The 9,249-nt window shown below is 43.8% G+C and overlaps 1 long non-coding RNA gene across 2 annotated transcripts in view; it reads left to right on the top strand.

Moving 5' to 3' along the window:
- LOC102489766 (uncharacterized) overlaps positions 1 to 9,249 on the top strand; it is a 67,148-nt gene that overhangs the window by 19,913 nt on the left and 37,986 nt on the right. The window contains exons 2-3 of one of the 2 annotated variants that reach the window (XR_334969.3): positions 1,203 to 1,429; positions 5,573 to 5,603. This is a non-coding gene — a long non-coding RNA (uncharacterized LOC102489766). Of the gene's footprint in view, positions 1 to 1,202; positions 1,430 to 5,572; positions 5,604 to 9,249 lie in introns of those variants that run through there. The other variant, XR_003549829.1, reaches the window with a different exon arrangement.

A 9,249-nucleotide genomic window follows, 5' to 3' on the forward strand; every position in this document is an offset into this window, starting at 1 on the left:
GGAGTCGAACCGTGGTTGACTACTTGGGAGTTCAGCGACATAGCCATTATGCTAACTGCTGGTCCCAACCCATTGTGTTTTTACTTGGATCCATACAGGGGTTTTTATTTATAGCTGAAACTATAAAAGTCTACCTGATTGGGAACCGGCAGTTAGCGTAATGGCTATGTCGCTGGACTCCCACATAGTCAACCGCGGTTCGTATCCCGGACCCGGTGACTTGAAACTCACGCCGGGCGCGTGTGCGTGCGTGCCCAAGATCCTGAGAGGAGAATGGAGGAGAAGGGATTGTGGCGTGACCATCCCCCCTGGGGGGTGATTTCTCGCTTTCTGTCTCTATGTCTCTCTCTGTCTGTCTGGCGAGCGCACGCGCCCTACAGTGAAAATCTCTCAAAAAAAAAAAGTCTATCTGATTTACTTTCATTATTTATTAATTTATTATGCAAAGATTTATTGAATACCATGTTTTCTTGATAACTTAATGGACCCTTTTGTCATGAAGACTAACATCTTTCTTCAGTTAAGGGGCAGGTTTTTAAAAATAATTTTTCCATTGTAGCCTCTTGTTATAGTTTCTCTCTTTACAGAATTCCCACAATTAGTTAGCTGGATCCCCTGAATCTATTTCTAAGTCTTTTATATTTTCACTCTCCATCATATTACTTTCTTTATCTTTTTCAGATGAATTCCGTAAGTATTCCTTGGGTCAGTCTTTTACATCATTGCAGTATCTATCTGTCAGTGATTCCTGCATGGGCTTACCTTGTTGAATATGGGGCTCCAGGTGGCTAAAAGGTGCAGGGACCGAGCTCTGTGTAGTTAAGTTCAGCACTTTGCAGAATGCACTCTCTTCAGCTGCTTCATGTGTTGACAGGTTCTAAGTTACCTAAGAATCTGATGAGGAGTGTGTGTGTGTGTGTGTGTGTGTGTGTGTGTGTGCCCACGTGCGCGCATACCCAGGAGATAGTCTCTAGGTCTCTTTTTGTGTTGTCGTGGAAAGAAGATACTAATTGCTTGCAAAGCACTCCAGAAACCTTTGACGTCATAGCTAATGCCAAACACACAGATATAACATACATACAAGGAAGCATTCCAGACTTCTGAGCAAAGATAGTGAGTTAACCACATACACATTTAATTTTGCTCCCTCCTGAAACACCACTAAAGCTATAATAAAGGGTTTTGTTTTGTTGTGCTTTTAGATAGAAACACACTTCAGTGAGGAGAAGAGAAACGAGACAACAACTACACAATTTTGGAGGCTAGAAATATCACGGGTGACTTAGCAGACCCAAGAAAACCAAACCCGTGACAGCAATGGGGAGGACTGAGACACGGCTTCATCTGCTGGCAGACTTCGAGAAGGGTCAGGAGTTAACAACACCAGCTACCTCTGGATTGGAGAGAAGGACGCAGGCCACAACGAGAGGTGGGTGAAAGCTCTTTAGAAGCTTGTGGTATCCTGAATCTCCTCTCTCATAACATGTCTATGGTTGACTAACACTCCCTGGTCCTAGATGAAGACTAAAGACTTATTTTCTGGAAAGGCAGAAACCTCATATCTCTGGGTTAGGCAACACCAGGTACAACTGAAAGATAAATTCCCTGTGAAGCAGAGGAAGGAGTGGGGCAGACAGGAGGTGGCTTACGTGAATGGATGGTCCTGAATGCTGGGACCACCAGCCTTCTTTGCCCATTGAGTCCTGAGAATGATGGCAGACAGGCTTTTATCCTTCAGAGTAGAGACTGGAAGAATCTTCTCCGGGAATCTGATCACCCCAAGAGGAGATATACTCACATCAGGAGTTCACCAAGTGTTTTCCAGTCAGATCACCTTATATTGAAATTCAAAGCCACCAGGCCCCCTCCACTTACTCAGAGCTTTCAAAGAGCTCATTAGTCCTCCTATTCCAAATATAATGTACTCTATAAATGAAACAAGAACAGGCTATTATAAAAAGGAATATCTAGAGAACAACAACAACAAAAAAGACTCGTTGAAAGTTTAAAGCATGACAGCAGAATTGGTTTTTAAAATTAATAGCTGAGTTGGAAGATAAATTTGAAAACATTTTTCAGCTAGTAGAGCAAAAAATAAAATAAGGCCAAAAGGGAGCAAGAATGTTATTGAGCCGGTCTGGAAGGTACAGGATCTGAACGACTGGGGTGAGAGGGACAGTAAGAGAAGGAAAAAGAAGGAGGAGGACGGGGAAGAGGGAGGGAAGGAGAAAAAGAAAGAAAGAAACAAACAAACAAAACAGGGAGGAACTCATCAAAGAAATAATTTAAGGAAATCGTCCAGAATTGCAAGGATGAATTTCTATACAGAAGAAGCCCACGGAGTGCCCAGCATGAGAGATGAAAATGGGCTACAGCAAAGGTTATAGTTGTAAAATTTCAGAATAATAGAGATAAAGAAAAGATCCTATAAGCTTTTAGAGAGGTAATACCAAAAACAAAAATATCATATACAGAGGATTAAAAATCGGATATCTTTCGACCTCAGGAAGTGACATTAGAAATTCCGAAGGCAGTTCAGTACCCACATGAGCCGTTAATCACATACTGAGATAAGATAAACATCTTTCCTGACATACAAGCCTTGAAATACCTTTCTTTCATAGACTTTTTTTTGGGGGGAAGCTCCTTAAGGATTTGCTCCATGAAAATGAGGTCAGCTAATAAAAGACATGGGATGTAGAAAATAAGAGAAAAACCCCAGGTGAGAGAAAAATATTACCTCCAACAATAACAATTGAATTACTGGAAGGCAGGTTGAACTCCTGTAACAAAAAAACCTTAAAATACAGTGACTCGGGACCAGCAGTTGGTATAATGTTTATGTCAGTGGACACTCATGTAGTTGACTGTTGGTCGAGTCCCAGACCTGGTGGCTTAAAACACAGCAGGCGCGTGTGTATGCCTGCCCAGAATCCCTAGAGGAGAATGGAAGGGAAGGGATTGACGCGTGGCCATTCCCTCTGGGGGTTGGTTTCTTGCTTTCTGTCTGTCTCTCCGGTGATTGCACATGCACTATAGCAATCATCTCTCTTTAAAAAAACTGTAGTGACTCAGGGATGGCAGGTGGCATGGTGGTTGAGGGCACTGGACTCCTACATGGTCAACTGCAGTTCAAGTTCTGGTCCTGGTGACTTGCTTTCTCACTTTCTCTCTCTCTCTCATCAAATTAAAATAAATAAATAAATAAATAAAGTTAAATAAAATAAGTCTTTAAAAAAGACAAGAAAAAATTACAGTGGCTCAAATACAGTGAGAAAGTCTGTTTTTCTTTCTTGTCTCTCTCTACTTTTCAAGCACGTGTGCTCGCCAGAGAGACAGACAGAGAAGGAGAGGAGAAAGCAACCTCCATGGGGCCTGGTCATGCCACAATCCGTTCTCCCTTCTTTGGGGGATTTGGAACATGCACACACATGCTTAGTATATTTCTCAAGTCACCAGGTCTGGGATTTGAACCGCACAGTCAGCTATGTGGGATCTAGCTGCCTTAACCACCAGGCCATGGAGCCAGCCCTGAAGTGTATTTCTCTCTTCAGAGCAGGTGTGTTGTCCTGCGAACGTAGATGGCTCTCTTCTATGAAGCTGGCCAGGGGCCTCGATTTTTTAACCACCTCCTAGGATGTTGTCCCATCTGGCTCACCAATACTCCATCGGCATTCTGGCCTTCGGGAAGAGAGCAAGCCCTTGCCATTCCTATTAGTCAGAACTGACCACATATCCATCCCTGTTCACAAGGAAGCCTAGGAGATGTAGTCTCTAGCCTGGCAGCCTTATGCCTGCTACACTGCAGTGAGGGGTTTGCTTCTAAAGGGAGGAAAGAAGGAAAGAATGGCCCCAGAAAACAACACGTCATAATGGGGCAGGCAGATCCTGGGATGGCAGCTGTGGACAGGCAGAGCCAGCACACGGGCTGTGTTGGAGCAATCATAAGCATTCCTCCAGGAGGGACTTCTTAAGGAGTGTGACATTGAAAAGCCACTTGATTAAATTCATTTAAACAAATACGTATTGAATGCACATGCTATTCCAGACACTATTCAAAGTATGTGTGTAACGTGCCAGTGATGTGTCTGACGGGAGATTTAGGATGGAGGGTCTCCCAGTGGTGTGATGACTAAGGTGACTGGATCCCACGTGACTGACTGCGTGGTTCAAGTCCCAGACCCAACAGCTTGAGAAACACACCGGGCAAATTTGAGTATGTGCCCAAAATCCCCAAAGGAAGGAGAAATGGAGGGAAAAAAAGATTGTAGTTTGACTATCCCCCATATGGTGCTTTGTTGTCCCTCTCCCCCAACCCCCAGCAAACACCCTCTGGCAAATTTAAAAAAGAAAGAAAGAAAGAAAGAGACAGAGAGAGAGACAGAGAGAGAGAGAGATAGAGAGAGAGAGAGAGAGAGAGAGAGAGAGAGAGAAAGAAAGAAAGAAAGAAAGAAAGAAAGAAAGAAAGAAAGAAAGAAAGAAAGAGGAAAACATGGTGGAGTTTGGTGATAAATACATATGAAATTAACCAACCAAACATACAAACAAGACAACGCTTAACTCCAGGAAGATGAGTTATGTGGAAACAGCACACTCGTTCTGAATGGCACCTAAGTAGTCATAACGTAAGTGTTGTGTATCAATCCGGCCAGAAGCAAGACATCACTACGTTGGAAAGGGAGCGTGCAGTGTGTGTGGTGGGAGATGGGGAGAGGAAAGACTGCAGATGCCTTGTGCCATAGTGGGATGTCAGTAGATAATATCTAACAGTATTAGAGCAATATCTATATTGCTAATAACATCTAACTGTAGACAGAGCAGCACAAGCATGTCATTTAGAGACATGATATTACGAAGAAAACAAAAAACAGAAGATTTGAAAGTGGTTTTGTCCTTGGGGAAAAAACAATGGGAGGGGGACCAGCAGTTAGCGTAATAGCTATGTCACTGGACTCCCATGTAGCCGACTGCGGTTTGAGTCCCGGATCCGGTGGCTTAAACTTACACCGGGTGCGTGTGTGTGTGTGTGCCCAAGATCCCAAGAAGAGAATGGAGGAGAAAGGATTGCAGCGTGGCCATTCCCTGGGGGGCAATTTCTCTCTTTCTGTCTCTCTGTCACTGTCTGTCTTTCTGGCAAGCACATGCCTTATAGCAAAAACCTCTAAAAAAAATAAATAAAAAACAACGGGAGGAAGGAGGACTGAGGACTTTTTTAAAACAAGTATTTTAAAGCCAATGAACTCTTTAGCCTTGTGCAAGTAGATCGTTGATTTAAAAACATGATGAATAACTAATGGTTTCTGGTGTAGTTTGTGAGGAACCTGGAAGATATCTCTTCCATCCACACAAGATGAAGGCTGAATAAACCAAAAATCTGCAACTCTTCTTAGATCTGTCAGAGAATGCTCTGGAAGACTGACCAACATGAGAAGGTTCCAGGTTCACATCCAGAGATCTTCCTGAGTGCATGGGGCATGCCAGTAATCCTGGGCTGGGGATGGATTGTGGCATGAAAGCACTATTGAAGATGGCTCTCTGTCTCTGTCTCTGTCTCTGTTTCTTTTGCTCACAGATGAAAGAACGAAATAAACAAAACCCAAGACACTGGACCAGCCCCATAGTGCAGCAGTTACGTGCTATGCATAAAAAATCAGATTCCACATGGCTGACTGCAACTTGAATCTCAGCCCAGCAGCTTGAAAAACACACCAGGGCTCAGGTGCATGGGTGTCCACAATCTTGACGGGATGGAGAAATGGAAGGGGCTGCGACATGACCATGTTCCACTGGAGAGGGCTTTCTCCCTTTCTGTCTCTCTGGTGAATGTATGTGCCCTTGGCAAAAACAAACACAAAAACAAACAAAAAAGCACAAAACAAAACAAAGCAGAACAAAAGAAAAAATACAATAAAGAAATGTTCGAGGCACATCATTGGTGATGAGCTCTGGGCTCAAGGATGGTTCCATAAGTGTGGATGAGGAGTCCAGGCTGACGTTCTCCCTAAGTTCCCACACGAGCAGTGACAAGGTTAGGACAGCATATGCATTCATTTCCAAGGGCTGTCATAACAAAGGACCACAAACTTGGTGGCAGAAACCACACAAATTTATTTTCTCTCTTCTGGAGGCCAGAGGCTGGACATTGAGGTATCAGCAAGGCTACCTGCCCTCTGAAGTCTCCAGGGAGACTGGCCTCTTCTCTTACCTCTTGGAGCTACTGGTGACTTCAGGCATCGCTGCCAGCAAACTGTGGTGTTCCTGGGTGTATAGCTGTGCAACTCCAATCTCTGCCTCTGTCTTCACACGGCCCTCCTCTCTGTATCTTTGTGTTCTCTTTCCTTTTTTTAAAAAAAGAGATTATTTTTGCTATAGGGTACCTGCACTTACCAGAGAGACATAGCGAGACAGAGAGACAGAAAGCAAGAGATCACCCCCCTGGGGGAACGATCATACTGCAACTCCTTCTCCTCTTGGGATCTTGGGCATGCACATGCATCCAATGTGTTTGTTAAGCTGCTGGTCCGGGGACGGTGGACTGCAGTCAGCTATGTGGGAGTCCAGTGATGTAATCATGCTGACTGCTGGTCCCTCTCTCCTTCTTGTAAGGACACTTGTCATTGATTTCAGGACCCATCCTGTGCGCAGGGTGATCTCATCTCAACTTAATTATAGCTGCAAATATTTTTTTTCCAGGTATATTCACAAGTTCTTGGTAGATATGTCTTTGGCAGGGGAGGGGAAGGGGAATCACATAAAGCTTACTACTGTGTGTGACAGAGACACAGAACTTTCTCTTTGAGACATTTACCAGATTATTGAGCCCCAAAATTTGGCTTTTACCTGAACTGTAAAAGCTTGCATTTTTGAGAGAGACACAAAGAAGGAACCAAACACGTTCCAATGGACATATTTGTAGAGGTATTGTTTCCATCATCCTAATCATTGATTTTATGGTGGCCCGAGGTTTATTGGAGTAAGTAAAGATTTTGAAAAAGAATGGTGAAAACGAGGTTTTACGTAGCTTATGGGCTTTCTGGGCACCTCTGGGTAAAGGGAAAAGGACCAGGACAGAGAAGTACACAGGGAACAAAGCTGCATCTGCTAGGAAGGATGGCTCCAAGTGATCCCGGGCTGGGGTCGGGACGCCAGCTTTCTTCCAGTCGCAGCCTCCAACTTCAGGAGGCCATTGCTGGACAGCTCCCGCCCTCCATTCGTGCCTCGAGAGAAAAGGAAAGAAATCAGCCCTTCGTCATCTCTGCCCTCCTCTCTGTGAGACCAAGTTTCTCATTACTTAAAACTCACCCTTTTAAGGCAATTGTTTTCTTAGACCTAAGGCTCCTCAGTAATCTGTCACCTGGTGACAGCTGCCTTATGTGCACCCTTTACTTCCATTCACTTAATTATGCATTCATTCACCAAGTATTTACTGAGTGCCTACCAAGTGCCAGGCCTCTAAGACACCACATAGCTAGGCATACGGCAGTTTACAAAACAGGCAACAATTTCTATCTTCCTGAAGCTTACATATCAGGAGGGAAAAACAGAGGGGGAAAAAGGTGTTTTGGGGGAACCTATCATATGTCAAATGGTGAGGAGCTTCAAGAAAAGTAAAACAAGGATGGTAAATATGGAGTGGAGTGCAGGGAGGAGAGTGCTTCCAACTTAATACCAGGTGATCAGGGGATGCCACTCTGAAAGAGTGGCATATTTGACATGAGAATGCAGGAGGCGAGAGAGCGACCCATGCAGCTAACTAAAGGAAGACTATTTCAGGTGGGGAAAACAGCTAGAGCAAAGGCTCCTAATTAGAAATGTACCTAGTTTTTCGAAAGAACAAGAAAAAGCGAGGGTTGTTTTGATCTGAATAGCAAGGTGGACAAAATTTGGAGAGATCAAAGAAATGGAAGGGCCTTCTCGGCTGTTATGTTTCCTTTTATTGTGAGACATGGGAAAATCCTAGAATATCTAAGCCTAAGGGGTCTGCTTAGATTTTGAGTAATTATGACCTCTGTTTTGCGAATAAACTGTCGATTTCTGGAAGAAGCAGGGAGACCATTTAGGAGATTCTTTCTATATATAGATGAGGAATTCTGGAAGATTTGGGCCGATGTGGCATCAGACAAGATGGTGCAAAATGATTCATTTGGGGATCCATTTTGAAGAAAAAGGCAAAAAGATTTGTTTAAGATGTAGACGTGGAGTATTTAAAAAAGGCAATAGTCAGTGGCGACCCCAAGGTTTTGGATCTTAGCAACTGGGAGGATAAAAATGGCCACTTTCTAGCCCAGCTACAGTGGCATATAGGTAGCACTAGTGCTTGGGAGGCTGGCAGCCACATGGGAGGCACAGGTGGAGAAGAGAAGAAATTGGAGTGATAAGGAGAAAACTGCAGAAAGAGACTGAGTTAGGGCTGCCAGATAAAATAAAGGACCTTCGGTTAAATTTTAATTTCAGATTACTGAATAACAGTACATAATTAACTCATGAAATATTCAGCACATAGAGAAAAAGTTATTTGCTTATCTGAACTTTATTTTATTTTTAAAAATGAATTATTTATTTAATTTTATTTATTATTATTATTTAGACAGATTTTTGCTCTAGGGTACATGCACTCACCAGAGAGACAGAAAATTTGAAATCACCCCCTAAGGGGGGATGCCCACAGGTACACCCTCCTGGAATGATTTTTTTGTGTTTTTTTTTTTGTTTGTTTTGTTTTTGGAGAGGTTTTTGCTATAGGTTTTTGCTATAGGGCACGTGCACTCTCCAAACAGACAGAGACAGAGAGCGAGAAATCACCCCCCGGGGGGGGGATGGCCACGCCGCAATCCGGGACTCGAACAGTGGTCGACTACGTGGGAGTTCAGCAACATAGCCATTACGCTTACTGCTGGTCCCACCTGAAATGAAGACCCCTGGTCTGGAACTCAAACTGTGGTTGACTATATGGGATTCCAGTAACGTAACCATTGCGCCACCTGCTGGTCTCAATTATTAGTACGCTTTTTAAAAATTTGCTGTAAGCATGTGTACTCACTAGAGACAGAGACAGAGAGTGAGAGAGAGAGTACTCACCATGGGGAATAGTCATGCCACAATCCCTTCTCCTCCATTTCTCCCTCCTTTTGTAATTTTGAGTATGCACACACATGAGCTCAGTGTGTTTTTCCAGCTGCCAGGTCTAGGACTTGAAATGTGCAGTGGCCATGTGGGTCCATCTGCCTTAACCACCATGCCACTGGCTGG

This window comes from Tupaia chinensis, unplaced genomic scaffold (assembly GCF_000334495.1).
Source record: "Tupaia chinensis unplaced genomic scaffold, TupChi_1.0 Scaffold000316_1, whole genome shotgun sequence".
NCBI lineage: Eukaryota > Metazoa > Chordata > Mammalia > Scandentia > Tupaiidae > Tupaia > Tupaia belangeri.